General features: G+C 50.5%; 1 protein-coding gene across 1 annotated transcript in view; it reads left to right on the top strand.

Annotated features, from left to right (window-relative positions):
• Positions 1 to 11,911: 11,911 nt before the first annotated feature.
• Positions 11,912 to 21,111, top strand: part of VILL (villin like) — a 37,721-nt gene continuing 28,521 nt past the window's right edge. The window contains exon 1 of the mRNA XM_030264207.4: positions 11,912 to 12,446. The gene's annotated coding sequence lies outside the window, so the exon portion shown is untranslated. The remainder of the gene's footprint in view (positions 12,447 to 21,111) is intronic.

The following is a 21,111-nucleotide window of genomic DNA, read 5'->3' on the forward strand; positions in this document are numbered from 1 at the left end:
ATTGAATAATCACCATTTTCTGTGCAAAGTGCAAAAATGTTCCTGAGAAACCTCTGGGTTTGCAGTTGTTCAGACCACACATTTCCTGTGTGCAAAGTGTGCTCCTTTAGAAACGTCAGGTCCTTTGCCCCCCGGGCAACAGCAAATCCTGTATCCCTGAGTTCCCCAATCCCTCTGTTCCCTTTGTTCCCCAATCCCTGTGTCCCTGCAGTTCCCCAATTCCTGTGTCCCTTTGTTCCCCAATCCCTCTGTTCCCTTTGTTCCCCAAGCCCTGTGTCCCTGAGTTCACTACCCACTTTGTCCCTGCAGTTCCCCAATCCTTGTGTCCCCTGATTTCACCAATCTCTCTGTTCCCTGCAGTTCTTCAATCCCTGTGTCCCCTGATTTCACAAATCTCTCTGTTTCCTGCAGTTCCTCAGTCCCTCTGTTCCCCAATCCCTGTGTCCCTGCATTTCCCCAATCCCTGAGTTCCCCAATCCCTGTATCCCTGAGTTCCCCAATCCCTGTGCTCCTGCAATTCCCAATCCCTGTGTCCCTGAGTTCCCCAGTCCCTGTGTTCCTGCAATTCCCAATCCCTGTGTCCCTGAGTTCCCCAGTCCCTGTGTTCCTGCAATTCCCAATCCCTGTGTCCCTGAGTTCCCCAGTCCCTGTGTCCCTGCAGTTCCCAATCCCTCAATTCCCCAATCCCTCAGTTCCCCAACCCCTCAGTTCTCAATCCCTGCAGTTCCCAATCCCTCAATTCCCCAATCCCTGCAGTTCCCCAATCCCTGCAGTTCCCAATCCCTCAGTTCCCCAATCCCTCAATTCCCAAGCCCTCTGTTCCCAGTCCCCGTGTCCCTGCAGTGAGGCCCAGGGCTGAGCACCAGGACAGGGCAGATCTGTGCGGGCACTCCGAGCCCAGAGCTCTCCCTGCCCTCCTCGCTGCCCACAAACCAGTCCAGCCTGTTCCAACCCCTCCCTTCAGCCATCAGAGCCGGCCTCTTTCCTGGTGGGACTGGAAAATGATTCATCCACATCCACAGCGCAGGAATGCAGCCCTGGAGACATCGATTGCGAGCCTCTCCCAAAATCCTCTTCTGGAGCAGTGCGGAAGGAATGTGCTCTGGAAAAGTCCTCCCCAGTAAATCTTTGAGAAACAGGAGTCGAGTCCCACTCTCAGTCTGATCCTCAGCCTCATCCCGATCCCTGCTGAGGAGAGAAAACATCCTAAACCCAAGAGTGGGTGCAGCAGAGCTGCCTCGATGGCCAGGACCTGCCCTTCCCTCCTCCCCTGGCTGGGGAGCCTTGGTGCCACCTTCCTCCTCCTCCTCTTCCTCCTCTTCCTCCTCCTTGTAATAAATAAAAAGATCTTTGTTCATAAAAACGAGCGTTAAAGGAGATAAGGATTTGAACTGAGTAGGAAATGCAACTACCATAGAAGCCTGTGTAACTAATTATATACAAGTTAACTTCTAGGCCAAGGACAATCTGCAAGGAAGATGAGGAGCCTTCATCCCTATGACCACCAAGGGCAGAAAAAAAGACCCCCTAGCAACCAATTGCACAGGTGCAGAGTGCATTGAGAGAAAATACATCAGCTGGGAAAAAAAAAAAGAAAAAAAGGACTATAAAAACAAAAAGGGCAAAGGGGGAAGGTGCACCGTGGCAGAGCAGAGACTCCCTGGCTGCCCAGCGTTGTTCTTTTGCTTAATACTGCTTGCTTAATAAATTCTTGTTAATTGATTTATCTACAATTAGCCTCCCCAATTGAATTTGTCCATAAGACTCCTCCTCCCTGTTTGCCAAGGGAGTGATGCCTCTGTCTGCAGGCTGGGCAAAACCCCAGCAGACACAGACCCATGGGAGGGCCCACCTGCCAGTGCACCTGGATGCCACCAGGTGTGTGCTGATGTCACTGGTGCCATCACTGCCTGTCCCCAGGCGGTTTTGGTGAGCAGGGAGATTGCCTCTCTGCTCTGCTCTGCTCTGCTGTGTTGTGTTGTGTGCTGGTGCCCATCTGCTCCACTGGGCAATGTGTTTAATCCAGATCAGCATCAGGAGAGGCAAGTTCTGCAACTTCTCATGCTTTCCCCCGGTGCCAAAAATAGGTGAGATAACGCTGCCCTTTGCAGGACGAGCTCTTTGAGTGAGTGCTGCAGTGCAGAAGGGCCTGGAAAAGTCAGGAGACACAAGAATCCAGCCAATTCCTGTTGGGGTGTGGCACAGGGATGCCCCAAGAACAATCTCTCACTTGTATTAGAAGGAGTCCGGTCCCACAGGGAAGTAACGTGAGCTTCTTGTTTGGCGTTCAAACACAGTAACCAGAACTTCCTGGGAAAAGGCTCAGCTGAGCTCTGAGCTGGTTCTGGGTGGTGTCACTGTGACTATTCCAGTTACTCTCATGGAATTACCCCGAAAGGTTCCTGGGAAGCACTGGGTGTATCAGCCTTGTGGCAATGCAAATTAGAGGGTTTCAGGCAGCAGCGCTGCCCCTCACCAGCCTGTCATGTGTGGGAACTCAAAATGTCCCTCAGACATTTTTGGAGGTTCTGGGTCCAGGTCAAAAGCATTTGAGACCCTGGCAGGCAGCTGGAAACAGCTGTGATTTTGGATTTGAGCCATGGAATGATTTACCAACCTTTGGAGGAACACAGAGGAAGGAAAGAGAAAACAATTTCTATTTCTGCTCCTTGTTTTCCATGTGGAATGTGTTTGGAGAATTGTTTACCTGGGGTGATTGCTTGGCTGGATTCTGGTGAGGATTGTTTGAGCTGATGGCCAATCCAACCCACCTGGGGCTGGACTCTCCAGAGAGGGTCACGAGTTTTTATTGAGTTAGATATGGTAGTTAGAAAAGCAGGTATGTAGTTTTAGTATCTCCTTTAAATAGTATATTAATGTATTATAGCATAGTTATAATAAAGAAATCATTCAGCCTTATGAACTGGAGTCAGACATCAGCATTTCTTCCCACAGGGTTCACCTGCATTTACAGCAGGGGGCAATGGGCAAGGAAGGACATCAGGCACAGACAGTGACTGCACAAAGCAGGGAAGGGTGACAGGAGGGTGGCATTTCCCCAGCCTTTAGGGGTGGTGGATTTTTGTTGCTCTTTCCTGGTTGGCACAGGCAGGGCGGCATTCCTGCAGAAAATAGCTCCTCCCAGGCAGCCCCAGCCCTGGCCACCTGCTGTCCCCTGGCTATCGGAACTCAAAATGTCCCTCAGGCATTTTTGGATGTTCCGGGTCCAGGTCAGAAGCATTTGAGACCCTGGCAGGCAGCTGGGAACAGCTGTGATTTTGGGTTTGAGCCATGGAATGATTTACCAACCTTGCAGGAAGAGCAAGAAGTCACAAAGGTTTAGATGTTATAGTAGAAGTAGTCACAAAGTAAAGGGAAGAATTTTTTAGTGCTGTACAGGGGGGTTTTAGTTTTGTACATGGAGGTCAGAAGTTTAAGATGTAGGGATTTGGGCCTGTCCTGTCCTCCCTCTTTCTTCTTCCTTACCTCCATGTTCTTGGTGATGTTGGCACTCACAGGTTGGTTTAGAGTAGAAAAGCACCATTTAATATAGGTAATAGGCATTGGGGAAAAACTGTAACCATGTAACACGTAATGTACCATATAAAAGATAGAAAAGCACCATTTAATATAGGTAATAGGCATTGGGGAAAAACTGTAACATGTAACACGTAATGTACCATATAAAAGACAGCAGCAGCCCTGGGCAGGGAGAGAAGAAGCAGTCGGGAGTCAGAGAGGATGTCAGGGTGTGTGTGTACCTCTGCCTGAGCTGTGAGCAAACCACAGCAGCCCCAGAAGAAAATCTTTTAGATAACTTGCAATAAACTGCCTTGAGATTGAACAACAGAAGACTTCTGAGCTTTTTTTGGAAGCACGGGCTGGAGGAGAGACTTTTCCACCACATGGAGCCACCCCTGACCTAGGGGTGAGCTCCGGCACCCGGCCACCCTCTGTCCCCTGGCCACCCTCTGTCCCCCGGCCACACAGGCACAACCTCGGCTCTGCCTGCAGGATCTGCAGGATTCCGGGCTCAGGAGCTCTCAGGCTTTGTCCTTGCACTCCTGCACCTCCTCAGAGCTGGATTCATGAGCTCTGTTAGCAGAAGTGAGCAAGAGCAGTGATGAACTCAACCCAGCTGCCAGACTACCTGTCCTGGAGGAATCTTTGCTCTGTTTTGGGGAACAAACTCAAAAGTCCCTAAGGAAAATCTGGATTCTCTCCCAGGGCACAATTCCCACCTGACACAGGAAAAGGACATCCCCTCTGCTCTCCAGACTGGCAGCTGCTGTGATGCCGGCAATTTCCTGGGAGAGGCTGGTGAGCCCTGGCACAGGCAGGGATTCAGGAATTCACCCCCCCATCCCATACCCCAACACCCGGTGACTTTCTGTACTCACACGTGCAGCCTGGTCACTGAAATGAGACGGGTTAAAAATTAAGTTTGCAAGGGAGGGTGGAGTTATTCTGTGGGCAGTCAGGTATGGCCACCAACAGGAGCAACCAGGTTTCCCACAGTTGTGAAAACTTCTGGTCTGCCTGAGGAAAAAAGGAAATAAGGAAAAAAGGAAATAAGGGAAAAAGGAAATAAGGAAAAAAGGAAATAAACAGTGAGAGTGAGAGCTCCAGCTGCCTTCATCAGTAAAGCCAACATGTTCCACAGCTACCTCAGCATCCAGTGATCCTGACCCACAGTAAAACCGTTGGGATTAAATCCCAGTTGGATTACTGAGTGCTAAAGCAGCAGCCTTGTACCCTGCAGGGGAGAAACCCAGGCTACCTCTCCTGAAGGATGGGCGTGAGCTGTGGGGAAACTGAGCCAACTTTCTGGTTCCTGCATGACATCCCAGGTAATCTTGTCCAAAGGGCATAAATAACCTCTGTTTGCCTCAGCTCCCATGTTAGAACAAGGTATTAATCCCTCATCTTGCTTGCTCGTGGTGTGATTCCCATGAAAGGACAGTTCCAAGGAGCCTGGACCTCAAGGGTTGTCACTGCCACAGCACAAGTGATTTCCTCCTCCACAAGATGCCATGGGATGACCTTTGTCAGGCTCACACAGCCATTAACCACACAGCCATTAAGCTGGGCATGAGCCTCCCCTGCCTGTGAAATGCCCCCTTTCTGCTGGATCCAGCTGCTGCTGGAAATGGCAGAGGCTCTGCTTGATGACCCTGACCCAAACCGTGCTGGAATTTGCTGGGTTTCATAAGGTTTTCATTAGGACTGTGAGAGAGCCCCCGAGGTTTTGTGAAACTCCTAAACTATCCATACAGCGATTTGCAAAACTGTTCTCCTTGCAGGGGTGTTGGGTTTTACTGATCCTCTCGGCTTTTTTCCTTCCTCTCCCACTGTCTCCCTCTCCAAGGTGCACACGTTGCTCTAAGGGAAACATCTGATCCACCATCTCCACCTCCTTCTTGTGGATCAGCTTGAGGAGCACAAACGGGGCGGGCTGGGACCACAGAGCCTCTCAAAAATGGAAGGTAGAATAGTTAAGGATGGAAATGACTTCTAAGGTCATTGAGTCCAACCATTAACTGTGGCTGAAAGGGTGGTCAGGCATTGGCACAGGCTGCCCAGGGAAGTGGTGCAGTCACCACCCCTGGGAAGTGTTCAAAACCACTTGGAAGTGGCACTTGGGGACATGGTTCAGTGGAGGACCTGGCAGTGCTGGGTGAACAGATGGACTCAGTGATCTGAGAGGTCTTTTCCAACCTTCATGATTCTGTGGCTGGGGGACAGGCCGGTGACAGGATGATCAGGAGGAGGTGGGGTACCATTACCAAGTTGCCAGGCTTGTGTTTGGGTAATCTGGGTTTGGTTATGCCTTTATTACCCAGCTCCTGCCAGTGGTCCTGGCTGGAAAACCTCTGTGAGTATCCTGTGCTCCCTCCCTGCTGTCATCCCTGTCAGACAAGCAATAATCCCTGCTGCCTTCTTAAGACTGACATGGGACAGGAAAACATCTCAGTGCAAGGCTCCCACAATGCCTCACCTGGGATTAAGTCCTGAATCAGGATTTAAGATCTCTAGAAGATTGCAATTTAATACCAAGAATCAGCAGGTGTTAGTCCAAATGGCTCAGCCAGCTGTGACTTGAGTACAACTGAGAAAAACACCCAGGGACAGGAACAGCCCAGCTTTGTTTTCCTGCACACTGTTCCCCCATGGTTACTCTGTGAAGCTGCCATCAAACTCACCCTGTCAGACTCCATCTCTTTCCCTAAGGGATCAGCTCCTGCTGAGTCTTCACTGCCACCAAGCACTTCCCTAAAGTTTCTTGGCATCCTGGAAAAGCAGGCTCATTTTCTGCAGCAGCAAAACCAAGTTTTTCCTAGCACAAACCTCATCCATCTTTGCAGACAATGAGATAACTCAAAAAACATCTTGTGCCCATCAGCATTAGGAGCAGGGTTTAACAGCAGCATGGGGGTGATGGGGATTTGGGTGCTCCTGGAAGTTTCCCCAGATAAAACAAAGGTCTGAACACATCCAGATCTGGCTGGAAGGCACCAGAGCTGCCACATCAGGGTCCCACCCGGGCTATCCTGTTCTCTCAGTGACCTGCTGACTCCTGAAATGGGGAGAGGTGCAGAGGAGCCCTCAGTGCACAGGCAGGGAGAGCTGCCCCTCCTCTGCTCCTCCTCTGCACCTCCCCTGCACCCAGCCAGTTGCAGATTAACTCCTGGAAGGGAAGGGCAGCTCTTCTGCTCCAAGACAAGAGTTGTTCACCAGCAGAAATCTGGAATAAACCTCCTCCCCAAAGACTGGGAGAATGCAATTCTCCCAAATGTAATTTTGGAAAACATGCTGCTGTACAGCCCTCTGCAAAACCTCCAGCCAGAGCTCACAGGGACATACCAAGGGACATGATGCAGCCATTCCATCAGTATTGTTGTAGTTATACTCACTGAGGTATTTCTCCTGGCTAGCAGAGACTTAGAGTGGTGCAGCCCACCTTCAAGGATGGGTTATAGATATTTTAGGATGTAGAAGGCGGTTCAAGACTGACCAGAAGCCCTGTCAGACCTTGCTGGCAATGCTGCAAGGAGTCACCACCTCTGTGTCTCTCTCAGGGGATGCTTTTGCCCAGAAGCCTGAGGACACCCAAGCCCCATCTCCCCAGTCCACAGCCCAACACAGATGGCTTAAAATGGATTTTGCACTAACATGGCCAAGTAATAAATTGGAGCAATAGCTACAGGTTTGCCCCATGCCAGAGACTGCTCCTGTCTTAACCTGCTGTGAGCTGCTGGCCCTGGAAGGGGGAACTGCATCTCCAGAGCTCTTGCCAAAGCTACTCTGCCCTGTGAGAACCCCGGGCTTGGTTCAGGAGTCTCGTGTGGTGGAAAAGTCTCTCCTCCAACCTTTGCTTCCAAAGAAAAACTCCGCAGCCTCTTGTTGTTCAGTCTCAAGGCAGTTTATTGCAAGTTATCTAAAAGATTGTCTTCACCCACTGTGGCTGCTTTGGTCAGCAGCCCAGGCAGAGACACACACACTCCTGACACCCTCACTGGTGTCTTCTTCTCTCCCCCTGCCCAGGGCTGCTGCTTTTATATGATATATTACGTGTTATATGTTTACAGATTTTCCCCAATACCTACTATGTTACAATGGGCTTTTCTACTCTAAACCAATCTGTGAGTGCCAACATCACCAAGAACATGGAGGTAAGGAAGAAGAAGGAGGAAGAACAGGATCAGGCCCACTTTCCTCCATCTTAGAACTCCTGACCCCCATGTACAAAGTAAAACCCCCCTGTACAGGTGTTAAAACCCCCCTGTACAATACTAAAAAATTTTCCCCTCTAATTTGTAATTACTTCTACTATACCATCAAACCCTCTGTGACCGCTTGTTCCACCTTCAAAGTTGGTAAATCATTCCATGGCTCAAACTCAAAATCACAGCTGTTTTCAGCTGCTTGCCAGGGTCTAAAATGCTTCTGACCAAGGCCTGGAAATGTCTGAGAGGGCTCCTGGGCAGGACTGAGAGTCCTGAAGAGAATTGAGGGCTCCTGGGCAGGGCTGAGGGCTCCTGGGGAGGATTGAGGGTTCCTGGGGAGGACTGAGAGCTCCTGGGGAGGATTGAGGGCTCCTGGGGAGGATTGAGAGCTCCTGGGCAGGACTGAGAGCTCCTGGGCAGGACTGAGAGCTCCTGGGCAGGACTGAGAGCTCCTGGGCAGGACTGAGGGCTCCTGGGGAGGACTGAGAGCTCCTGGGCAGGACTGAGGGCTCCTGAAGGGGATTGAGGGCTCCTGGGCAGGGCTGAGGGCTCCTGGGCAGGACTGAGGGTTCCTGGGGAGGACTGAGGGCTCCCTGTGTGCAGGAGCCACTGACTGACAGGAGGTGACCAGGGGAGGATGCAGCCACTCCCTGTGGCTGGAGATTTGTGTGACAGCACTGCAGTACTGCCAAACTCCTCACCTGAATGCCCAGGCACCTTCTCCTGCCCCCAGATATTCCCCCCTGCTGCTGCCAACATTAACCAGCACCCTGGTGTCAGTCAGGGGCTGCTCTGTGCTGCCCACAGAGCTCCAGGACAGGGGCACAGGATTATTTAGGTTGGAAGAGACCCAGAAGATCAAACCCAGCACTGCCAAGGCCACCACTAAACCCTGTCCCCAAGTGCCATCTTTTAAATCCCTTCAAGGATGGTGACTCCACCACTTCCCTGGTCAGCCTGTTCCAATGCCTGATAACCCTTGTGGTGAAGAGATTATTTTTCCTAATATCCAAGCTAAACCTCCTTTGGCACAATTTGGAACCACTTCCTCTTTTCTTTTGTTACCTGGGAGAAGAGACCAACCCCCAGCTCCTGTCAGGGAGTTGCAGAGAGTGATAAGTTGTGATCTGAGAGATGATCTTGCTGCCAGCACACAAGCATTTGTATTGCCTTCTCAACTTTTCCCCCACACCCAGGGGCACAGGAGGTGAGGGAGCAGTAGGTTATAAACCAATCCCCTTCTATCAGATCAGCAGTTACACCTGTAAGAGGCACTATGCAGATTTTCCTTTGGAAATTACGATTTTTGAGGGCAGGGAAGTGCCTGAGCGAGGCTACACGAGGGACTTGCAGAGAAATGTCTCTCCCTTGGGTTGTGGGTCAAGGAAAGCTCTCCTGGAAGCTTCTCAGAAATTCCTGCAGTGCTTTTATATTACAGGTCAGGGTCTTTAACCTCAGACTGATGGCTGAAACACTGGTGTTTTGAGCAGCATGTGGCTTTTTTTTTTTTTTTTTTTTTTTTTTAACTCCTTCCCTTGCTTTTCCAAGCCATGAGGCCCCTGCTGTGTTATCTCATCTGCAGGGCTTGGCCCTTCCCTCTTCCTCCCAGAGCTCCAACCCAAAAGCAGGCTGGAAATACCTTTGGAACGTGTCACTTTGCAAACACATCCTTGGCAGAACCTGTTTCCCCATGCACAAAGTCAACCTTGTCCACAGGAAGGTGGGATGGTCCAGGCTGAGGCAGATGTTGGGCCATTCTGCTGCCAAAGCCTGAGTTTGCAGCTCTGCACTCTTCCTCCCAGCGTGATTTACCCCAGTGTGGATCTGTGACAATGCTTTCAGTGTCTGGGCTTGCACTGGGACACTGCCAACAGCCTCATCTGCCACCTGCAAGCACAAAAAAATACCAAACCACAAGGTCTGGGAGCTCTGGGAATACCAGGGCAAGGCTTGGGACCAGGACACGAGTGCAGCAAGTTGAGCACATGGGAAGCACAGCTGGACAGGGACATCTCAGATCATGTTTCAGTTCTGAGAGTCAGGCTATGCTGTTTTCCACCACTACTGAGTTAAACTGCTCAGAAAGAATGTTTTCTGCTCTATAACCCCACGGCATGACCAGAATTAGCAGGGAGCAAAAGTGCCTACAGCTCAGCACTAAATGAGCCCACGTTTTAGGATGAAGATATTATTTTCCCTTAGCATTGACTGCTCTAAACTGCTTTGCACATATTTCTGCAGAGTTGGGCTCCTTAAAAGCTCAACAGGGTAATTTAGTGCTTTTTCAGTGTGGCACTAATGGAGAGGAGGAGAGGGCAGGCAGCTCAGGCATCACCTGTGTGGGAGCCTGAAGTGCATTAGCAAAGCTGTGGGTATAGGAATGACAGGCTCCACCCCAGAGCTCAAATTCGTGTAGCCACAGCCATGGAAGTGGCTTGATTTACATCAGCACCAAAAAGCACCCAGACACACAACTACTAATTAAATCCTTGGTTCTGGGGATAACAAGTCCACATGGCAAAAAGGGAGTGGGAAAACACGGTGATTTGGTGCTGATCCTCCAAGATTCCAGGTGTTTTCACCCCACCTGCCAACACCTCCCACCAGCTCTGCTGGTGTGTGACCTTCACTGCTGGGCCAGCAGTGGCTTAGGGTGGATTCCAAAGATAAAAGGGTGGATTCCAAAGATAAAAGCAGACCCTGTTGCAGGTCCCCATCCTCTGTGGACTGGAGGAAACACAAAACATTGCTCCTCTGTCCCCTGCAACAGACAAACACTCCCAGCATGGTGAAATGAAAAAAAATGAAACTAAAATAATGGAAAATGAAAGGTGAAGGCTGTTACGTGTTTAAGCTGTAGCCTGCAGACATAAAGGGAGAAATCACTTCTGAGGAGTCGGTTTTGCATCTTAAAACCGTGAAACTCAGATCTTTGCAGTGATCTGCAGATCACATCTCAGAAATGGGCACACCCAGGCTGAATAAGCAGGTGCAGCCCACGCCCTGGCTTGCAGCTCTCGTGGTTAGTGGCACTCTGGTCTGTGGCAGTGCCACCGGTATTTTGGGCACTCTTCCCATTCCAGGACCCTGAGGTCTAACAGTGGGCAGTGGATGAGACCTGTGGGAACTGTGGTTTAAACCTGTTCAGCCACCTGGTTTAGCTGATGAGCTGATTCATATTTATTTTCAGATTGTGGGGGCTAATCTAGAAAATTAAGGAAGTGACAAGAGAAAAAATGCATCTGAAGGGAAGGCCTTGGCTATCTGCCAGTCCTGAGAGGTTGTGTGTTGTCTCCATCCTCAGAGATGTGCAGGACACAGCTGGACACAGCCCTGGCACAGCCCTGGGTCCCCCAAAAGTCTCCATCCTCAGAGATGTGCAGAACACAGCTGGACACATCCCTGCATCCCCCAAAAGTCTCCATCCTCAGGGATGTGCAGGACACAGCTGGACACAGCCTTGGGTCCCCCAAAAGTCTCCATCCTCAGGGATGTGCAGAACACTGCTGGACAAATCCCTGCATCCCCCAAAAGTCTCCATCCTCAGAGATGTGCAGAACACAGCTGGACACAGCCCTGGCACAGCCCTGGGTCCCCCAAAAGTCTCCATCCTCAGAGATGTGCAGAACACAGCTGGACACATCCCTGCATCCCCCAAAAGTCTCCATCCTCCGTGGACACAGCCCTGCATCCCCCAAAAGTCTCCATCCTCAGGGATGTGCAGAACACAGCTGGACACAGCCCTGGTCCCCCAAAAGCAGAGCTGGTGGCTGATGACAAGGTACCACCTCGTGCCTCCTCCAGACAGGGATGTTGCCTCCATCAGCAGCAGCATCATGCACATGGCAGCAGGAACAGCTGGGAATGCCAGTTTGAGGAATGCCAGTTTGAGGAATGCCAGTTTGAGGAATGCCAGTTCGAGGAATGGTTTTTCCTCAGCTCATCCCCAGCCAGTGACATCAGGCAGCCTTCAGTGGCTGTGGTATCACAGCCATCCTTCACAGGTAATTTTTTCTCAGCCATGAGCTACAGGTGTCCACACACAGAGCTCTGTGCTGCTGAAGGTGGCTCAGCAAACACTGCCGGGCTGGTTTATCATTACTCCTCTCCTGGGAGGGCAGCCCAGTTAAACACTCCAATGCTCTGTTACATCCCCATTCCACTCTCTGAACCTGACAGCAATCCTCACCCAGGGCTCCTTGTGGGCACAGGGACACCCAGCTCGGCCTTGCAGGAACAAGAAGAGCAGGGATCTTCCCGGAGCACTTTTCCCCTTGGAACAGCTTTGCCAAAATTAAATTTGGGACAACCAGAGCCAGCGCCTGGAGCTGGAACTCTTTGGCCCCAAGAGCTGGTGCTGAGCAGCACCACACCTTGCTTTGTCCCGCAGAGACCGAGAAAAGGAGGGGGGAAATCCCTCCTGTGCCCTCCTAACCTGGACAAAACAGGTTTTTAATGAAAGCAGCGCTTAATCGCTATTCAGTGAATTCAGAGTGGCGGACATTTGATGCAAACAGAGTTGGTTGAAACTCTCCCGTACCGGCTCCCTCTTTGTGAGCCTGGGAATGGGTGTGATCTCCGGGTAGGAGTGTCTCTGGGTTCAGCAGAGGATTGAATTACCGAGCAGTGCTGTTCCCCAGCTGACAAGGTAGCAGGACAGGGAACAGAGGAGAGAAGGCACTGCTGGGACCCTGCGAGGACACCGCACTTGGCAGCAAGGTAAGCACGGTCCCCGCACCCCCAGTTTCCATAAGGGCAGAACTATTTAATGACTTTTGTCATATGGGACAGCAAGAAACAAACAAAAAATTAATATGCTTCATACTTTAAAAAATAAAAAATTAAAATCCTGCCCTGATACAAAGCAGGATGTGTGTACTGAAAGGAGCCCACCCTGCTTTACATCGTTCGGGGCTGGAAGAAGCAGCTCTGAGCCTGCCAAGAACCCGTCCGGGCTCTGTATCAGCTCCGAGGACTCATCTTTTCCTTCAGCTCCCTGCACAGGCTGGCTTTGATTTCGTGCAGCAACAATTAACAGCGTTTTGTTTGGGCCTGGCTTCTTTTATCTTTTGCTGCCTTTGGGGCGCAGTTATGGGTGCAGGCAGCCACAGAAACTCTTTGGAAGTTCTCATCGATGGGTTTTATTGTCATCTGATCCACAGATTGCTAATGGGCTGCTGTGCTCTGTGAATAGAATGTTTCCTCAGTCCTGCCCCTTCGAGATGCGAGTTGCGCTGAGATAAAATTGAGTTGTAATGGAGTTGAGCTGCAGGCTCACTTGCCAGTATTTTTCTTAGGCGTGCCTATTAGGAACATAAATATTTAACACAAAGGAGAGCTGATATGAATTAGCATCTGTGGGAGGTTCACGCTTATTCAAGGCTGCCCTAACGCAGATGTAAACAAATGTTACAGCAGCTGAAGCAAACCGGCCCCGCCAGAGCAGCGCTGCGATGGTGAATCATGCAGGTGCTTTTTACACAGCGCAGCTAAATGGGCTGATTACAGCCTGCAAATAGAGATTAGACAATCAGAGAGCACTGGCCTTCCTCTTCCACGGGGTTTTACCGTTCCCCCGGGATGCCAGGTGGAAGGCAATGCAAGGACAGGCAGATCAGAAAAAGCCCTATAACATCTTCCCTCACCTTTCCTCCTGGCAGAGCCAGGTGAGCCTCCCCTCCTCCTCCTCCTCCTCCTTGCACAAACAGGATGCCTTTATCCTCCTCCAGCTCCCTTCTCACCAGCAGACACAGAGGTCTCAGGATGTTTTTCCCCAGGCAGCAGTTGCCAAGATCTCCCTGCTGGGAGCAAAGGTTTGTGCCATGGCTGTGAGCGGTGCCACCTTCATCTCCTGCCTTCTCCTGTGCCTTGGGGCTTCTGCTTAGGTTGAGTCAATAAATCCCTGCTCTTGCATGGCCAGGGATGCTGAGGATGTTCACAGCGTCTTTTCCACGGAGCTGTGCAAGCTTTTCTGGACTTTGAGCGTGGAAGTTGTTATCTTTTCTGTTGTGGAGCACCCATCCTGTGGTGATCCATCCCCAGCTGAGGAGGAGGCTGGCTTGGATGCCTGCCCCATGCTTGGAAATGTGCTGGGGCTCTTCTCTTCCTGCTGGACCAAAAGCCTTCCCTCAGTTTCCACAGAGTGGAAGCAGAGCCCTGAAGTGCTCAGTGCAGTGAAGGGAGCCCAGGGCACAGCCAAAGCCTTGCTGTTACCTGCCCCAGCTGCGTTTTTGTCACCCCTGGGGAACACTTGTGCCACCACTGACCCTCCTCAAGGTCCCTCCTTTATGATTTTTTTTGTGCCAGCCTTCTGAGGTCCTCACTGGACTGACACAAGCCACAGGTTGGGCTTTCTATGTGTGAAATGTCCATCTGCCCAGGGAAGGACTCCAGTGTAGCCACACCACACCCAAAATATCTCTTTGTTTATTCATGTATATTCTTCAGGCTCTGTTGTCCCCTCAGAGGAACAGATCCTTCAGTCATGAGGGGAAACACTGCCCCACAACTCATTAAAACATCTCCTCTCATGAGCTCTCTCTCCATATAATCCAACCCTGGAAATGGGCCTAGTTATGGTTTATCCTGGATGATTATGCATTTTTACTCTATTTCCACCCATTCTGGATGTGAAAGGGATGCAGAAAGGGGTGAATATTATAATTTGAAGTCTTTGGCATCTTTCACTCTGAAAAGTCCAGGCATCAGGTGTTGTGCATCCAATTCAGTTGCCTTGATTTCCGAGGATCTCTGCTTGTAACAGAAACCCTCTCATTTGTTATCTCTTTTTATCTGAGCCTCTTCAGGCTTATCTGAGGCAGAGCTGGGTACAGTAACAGTGGAACTTGTTATTACCTTATATCCATGTCAGGGATGTGACACGTGGGGGACATTAAATTGCATGGTTGGGCTCCATCCTGGGCAGTTCCTGTGGAAGGAGCTATTCAGAGCAGTTGACCTCTTCTACCTAAAAATGTCTTGTTGCCATGCCCTGGGATGAAAGGAGAGGTTTGTGCCTGGCCCTTTATTTAAAACTGCTCTTACTAAAACAGCTGCACAGGGTAGGAAACAGGCAGTGCTGGGAATTGTGTTCTTTTTTGGGTTAGAGAGACTATCTGGGTACCCATCAGTGTGCAGAGCCTGAATTACTGTCCTTTGTTGCTATCCCACCCATCCCAGTCCTTCAGAAGCCTGATTCCCTTCCTGGAGCTCAGACAGAACTCCCCTTGGCAGCTCCAGGTGAAAAATGCTGTCCAGGGTGAGTAACTCTGTCTAAAGCTGGTTTTGCAGTGTTTTCAGGGATGTTTTACTCACCTGGCTTTGTGCAGGTGAGGTGCTGCTCTCTCTGCTTTCATTTCTGCCCAGAGGAGCTGAGTGGCCTCTCCAAGTCCCAGGAGAACCAAGAGCAGCTCACAGCCCCATCAGGGATGGAAGGGCTGGGTGACACAGTGACAAACACACCTGGGCTGGGGGGTGGCACAAGCCTGGAGGGTAACACTGCTGTGGGTGACTGCTACCAAAAAATGCCTGGTGCTGGTGCTCCACTGAGAGGAGATCCTGGGGAGGGCTGGATCTGCTTCTGTGGCCTTAAAGCTCAGAAAAAGCAACTCAGCCTGGCCCAGCACCCATCCCAGCAGAAGCTTGGGCTGGGTTAATTGGTCCCCTTTTGTTTTCACACAGGTCTGCTGTCTTTCCTTAGAGTTGTGTCAGCCAGCACTCACAAGGAATGAGCTTCCCTTTGCTGCTTGAGAAACAAAACTTCCCCCTGAATAAACCTTTTACACCTCACTGGGCCAGAGATGGAAGTGCAGAGTCACCCACAGAGCACCTGCTTAGGTCCAGGGGCTTTTCATTTGCAAGCCAAAATGGAAACCTGCTTGGGTGGGGTTTTTTTGGTTGGTTTTGGGTTTTTTTTTTTGTTTTTTTTTTTTTTTTTTAATGGAAGTCCTGGGTTTCTCTTCCCAAGCTTGATGTCATGCTTGCAGGTCTGAACTGGGACAAAACTGAAACAGTCCCTGCCTTTTGGTAGTTAATATTAATGTTGCTACTTTCCTCTGGAAGCCAATGCTCTGGAACCAGTTCTCCAGCTGGTCTGAGTGGAGGCAGAGCATCTCCCCTGCTCCATCACCACCAAAAAAAGTTCCTGTGGGCAAGGGTTTATTCAACTGCACTCATTAAACTGTGCACCAGGGAAAAGCTGCTCTTGCTCACATACAAATGTGTGAATTCTTACTATATAAAACTGTTAAATGCAACAGCAAAAATCCTAACTCTTAGACTTGTTTTTTGAGAAGGATGGGCATGGCATTTGGGTTTAAAGGAGGTTTTATTTGTGGTATTTGCCTCAGTTCATGCTGGCAGAATCTTGGGGCACAGTGGATGGGACTGAGCTCCCACATTCTGGGAGAGCAGGAGGGGAAGTGTGGCAAGCTGGGCTCTCCACCCAGAGGTTTTCCTGTAAGGCCAAGGGAACAGCAAGTCCCTCCTGTCCAAGATTCCCTGGATCTGCCCTAGAGCAAACACCAGGATGAGGGGAACCAGCCATGGGAAGCCCTCCTCAGGCTTGTGAGAATGACACCCAAGAGAAGGTGGATAAATCCCAGTCTCTAACCCCCTCTCCTCCCCTGCCTCCAGGCTCTGCATAGGAAGCTATGGCTTTTTCCTCAGTTTCAGCTGGGAAAATGTAATTTTCTGGGGTTTTCTCCTTTCTTTAAGCTTTTGAAGAGCAGGTGCTCCCCAGGATGCTCTCACACAGGTGAACAAACACACTTTCTCTCCTCCCTGATGTCTCAGCTCTGGTTTTGTTTCACCTGCAGCCATGGGGTTAAATAATGCTCTGTTAAAATGCTGATGTGGGAGAGGATGGTAACTTCTTTTTGTGGAGGTGGTGAGTAATTAGGAGTTAGTTAGAACCTGAACTACTTCCCTGGAAACCGGGAAGAGGAATTAAAATGGCTTTGCTTTCTTTATGTGTGCATCTCCTGCCCTGAAGGGCACAAAGCCCTTTGGATGCAGGGCTGGTCCTGAGCCAGGAATCTCTCCCTTTCACCAGAGGAGAAAGAACTAAAAGAAAGGAGAGGTTTGTTCCTGATGAATTGGCAAGTCACCTGCTCACCCTTCCCTTGGGATGGCTCTGTGCTGTTGCTGACATGGAGAGGGGCTGGAGGTGCAATGGATACCTCTGAAGTAGGTGTGCACCAAGCTGAAATTTATTATTTGGCAAGAATGCACCTGGCACCACACCAGCACAATGCTGTTGCAAGGGGCTTGCATGCAGAAGGTTTTTAACACCTTCTTGTGCCTGTTTTTTTGGGGTTTTTTTCTCATGGACCTTCAGAGAGGTGTGTTTGCACAGCAAGAGTTTGTTATTGGTTACAGGGGCTGATCTCAGGGACAGCTTCCTGCAGCTCACCCTCTGCTGCTGCTTGGGAAAGCTTTGACTCTTTTAGGGCTGCCCTCAGCCTGCAGACATCCTGCCTGCCTGGAAGAGCCTCCTGCTTTCAGAGACACCCTGGGGAAGGAATTGCTGGGAAAGAATTCAGCCAGGAGCTGCCCGGGTGCCCTGACCAAGGTGAGCCTGCCAGCCCCACCTTCAGCCAGGAGCCTCTGCCTTGTGCAGAGCAGTCACTGCTGAGCTCTGGGCTCCACATCCAGCCTGATCAATGTGGAAACTCACCCACATGACTTGGGAGCTGGGGCTGAAGTCAAAGTTCTGATTTAATTGTCAGCACGTTGTTCCCACATTGTGAGAAGTTTGCTGGGACAATGCAGCTCCATCGTTCCCAGGACGAGCACTCAGCTGGTAAAATTTTACAGGGAAGGCTCAGAAATAGCAGCAGTTTGGGGAAAACCAATCTGCTCTTACAAATCAGTTTCCCAAGACCATCTGCTTAAAGATCAGGCTGCTGGAACAGCACCAGCAGTGAGACAAACAGAGGGGGACAAGGGGGATCATGAAGGGAGGTGTGGAGAGATAAGCAATATTCCCTGGATGGAGTGAGGTGTTGAGCTAGAATTTGTGGCAGGTGGAAATGCAGCTGCAGAGACTGGTCAAAGTTAGAGGAGATAAATCATGAGATACCTTCCCTTCTAAATCAGATGTCCTCTGAGGAATTTGAAGAGGGAGATGAGGTACAGATTGAGGGCTAGTGCAGCTGGGAAGGTGGTTATTTCCCAGCAACCTGGTATTTCCTTGTTCTCTTTGCTTTTATGTTAGGAACAATGGAAGCACTGGAGGATTAGTGCAAAGTCCATCCTCACAAGGAGCTGAAAGGCAAAGCTCACAGCCTCAGTGGTTTTCTGGCAATGACCAAGTATCAGCTGCTAAGTCTGAGATGCCAGAAATGGCCAGGAGGTGAAGGCACAGGTTGTAAGAAGTCACACTAAGCCAGAGGTCTGCTTCTTGTAAGGCCTGGCTTGATGGTTGGGGATGGGGTAAATTTCCAGGGTTCAAGAGACAGAGCAGCTGGGCCCCAGAAACACTGCTCAGCTTTTATTCAGAGAGGGCAAAATGGTTATTGCTCTTTCAGAGCCTGAGAAATTCCATGGCTAGGTGAATCCAGGTTTCTGCATCCTTTGAATTTACTGAATAGGGAATTCAAACCTCTCCTGGGCTGTAGAGCAGTTACAGTTTGAGAGGCCATCATTAACATTAAACCATCTCTTCATGCCACGCTCTTATATCCTCACTCACATTGACCTCAGCATCCCAGCCCACGAGCAAAGAACAGAAAACACCAGTCTCCTGTGGTGTCAGGTAGCTTGTGGTGTGGTGATCCCTGGCAGCCATTCATGGAAAAAGGGGAAAACCTGCCCCACTTGAACCAGTGAAGTCCCTTCTTCCCTCCAGAGCCACTGACCCTGAGGAGGGGAGCACAATCTCAGTTCTTCCCATCCAGTGCCCCATCTCAGGTTTTGATCCAGCACTACTTAAGTCTAAAAAAAACCTTCAAACCATTTCAAGATCCATCCTGATGGTTTTGTAGCATGGTTTTCTGACCAGTGGAGGTGGCTGAAGCACCAATCCGTGTGTTTATCTTGCTGCCAAAGCCATGGGAAGGAGCAGCTTGCTGAAAATGCAGCACCTGAGCCCGAGGAGCTGAGCCCAGGGAGCACAGCCCGGCCATTCACCCACCTCATTTCAAAGACATTAAGTAAAGCCAAGCCTGCCAGCTTCCCTAATTAGCTGTTCCAATGTTTAATTGCCCACCGTGATCAGAAATAGCATCTTATTTCAAGGCCTGCTTTACGTAATTTTAGCTGCCAGGCAACAGCTCTTTCCAAGAAGGCTGAAGTGCTCTCTGTGGTCACCCAGGCGTGTCTGGGCAGAGCCCTGTCCTTGGCTTGAGGGCCACACTGAGCTCCTGAACCTGGACCTCACAGGACTTGGAGCAGGAGGATGAGCAGAGCTGTGCTTTTTCCTCTTTTCCCATCCCCACAATGCATATCCTGTTCCTTGCCCTCACCACCAGGCTCCAGCACATCCAGCACGGGCTGTAGGAAGGTCTTACAGCTCTGTGTGACAACATGAGGGAGTAGACAAGCCCCATAGCTGGCCCTCCCTGCCCATGATTTTCCTGTGGTATAAAAGCTGCTTTTTCTCCTCTTGCAAGAGAGAAATAAAGGACAGTTTGCCCAGGCTGAGTGCTGAACTTCTGGACAGTCACTCACTAGAGCCAGTCACTGCTCCTGAGCTGTAGCTGATGAGCCACACGAGGGAACTCCAGTGTTGAATTTCACTCCTCTGGGCAAAGCAGGAGTTAACCACTGTCCTCTCTGCAAACAAAAAATGGCACCTACTTGGGCCCAGATGCCCAACTACAGTGGAGACAATGAAAGCAATTCAACAGCCCCTGGTTTACCTCATCTAATGCCAGTCCAAGTATTCCCAATAATTAGGCCTTTCAGCCTGGAAAGGCTGCAGCCACAGCTGCTTCCTATTTTCCCAAAGCTGTACAGAACATTAGTCATTTCACTGGGGTTTTTTATTACCGTGACTACAGCCCCGTCAGCACGCGCCAAAAGCCAGGCAAGCCAAAGCAGCCTGAACTCGGAATGTGCTTCAGGACTTTGAAATGTTCCCCTGTTCCCTTTCTGAGTCCTGGCTTTTCCTCCCCACCCAAACAGCCCAAGACTGCCTGGAGAAATGTCCTGCTGGGTCTGGGTTCCCAGCGTGGACCGAGCTGACCCAGTAATGGCTGGTGCTTCCACCCCAGCTATTAATCATTAACCAGCCTTGGGAGTGACCTTGACACTTCATCAGTCATGTAGTCCTTCCTGAAGGTGCAGCTTTTCCTCATGCTCGGCTGGTTGGAGAGGGGATGAGGGTTGGATTTACAGAATCACAGAATCATGAGGTTGGAAGAGACCTCTAAGATCATCACGTCCAACCTATGCCCTAACACCACAACTAGACTATAGCACCGAGTGCCAAGTCCAGTCTTTTTTTAAACATACCCAGAGATGGTGATTCCACCACCTCCCTGGGAAGACAATTCCAGTATTTTATTATTCTTTCAGTGTAAAAATTTTTCCTAATATCCAACCTAAACCTTGCCTGATGTAGCTTGAGACTGTGACCTCTTGTTCTGCCAGTGCTGCCCAGTGGAAGAGACCGACCCCACCTGTCCACAACCTCCCTTCAGGAGCTGTAGAGAGCAATGAGGTCACCCCTAAGCCTCCTCTTCTTCAGGCTAAACAACCCCAACTCCCTCAAACCTTCCTCGTAGGGTTTGTGTTCCAAGCCCCTCACCAGTCCTGTTGCCTCCTCTAGACGCGCTCAAACATCTCAATGTCCTTCCCAAACTGAGGGGCCCAGAACTGGACACAGAACTCAAGATGTGGTCTCACCAGCACCGAGTACAGGGGAAGAATAACCTCCCTGCTCCTGCTGGTCACACAATCCCTAATGCAGGCCAGGATGCCATTGGCCTTCTTGGCCACCAAAGCACATTGCTGGCTCATGTCCAACCGGCTGTCGACCAGCACCCCCAGGTCCCTTTCTGCCAGGAGTGCTGCTGTGATTTTGGCAGTGCACGAAGGGCAGTGGGTGAAGGGAGACCCATCTGCCTTTGCCCACCAGCTTTGTTGCCTGGATTGTAACAGGAGAAGCTTTGGTTTTAGCTCTGGAGGCTCCAGGTGCCCCTGGCTGTAACATCCAGTCAAGGGCCAGCCATGACGTTCCGCTTCCAAGTTCTCTGCCCTCAGTCAAGGGCCGCATTTGATCTTTGCAATTTAATTTATTGCACTTTAACCAAGTGGTGATGACCCAGCAGAGCAGCTCCAAGCCAGAAGCTGCATTTGCTGTGCAGTGGCCTCCTCTCAGCCCACATTCAAGGGGTGAACTTTTCTCCTCTTCCTGTGCAGAGAGGAGGATTTCCCTGGA

The sequence above is a fragment of the Taeniopygia guttata genome, chromosome 2, assembly GCF_048771995.1.
Source record: "Taeniopygia guttata chromosome 2, bTaeGut7.mat, whole genome shotgun sequence".
NCBI lineage: Eukaryota > Metazoa > Chordata > Aves > Passeriformes > Estrildidae > Taeniopygia > Taeniopygia guttata.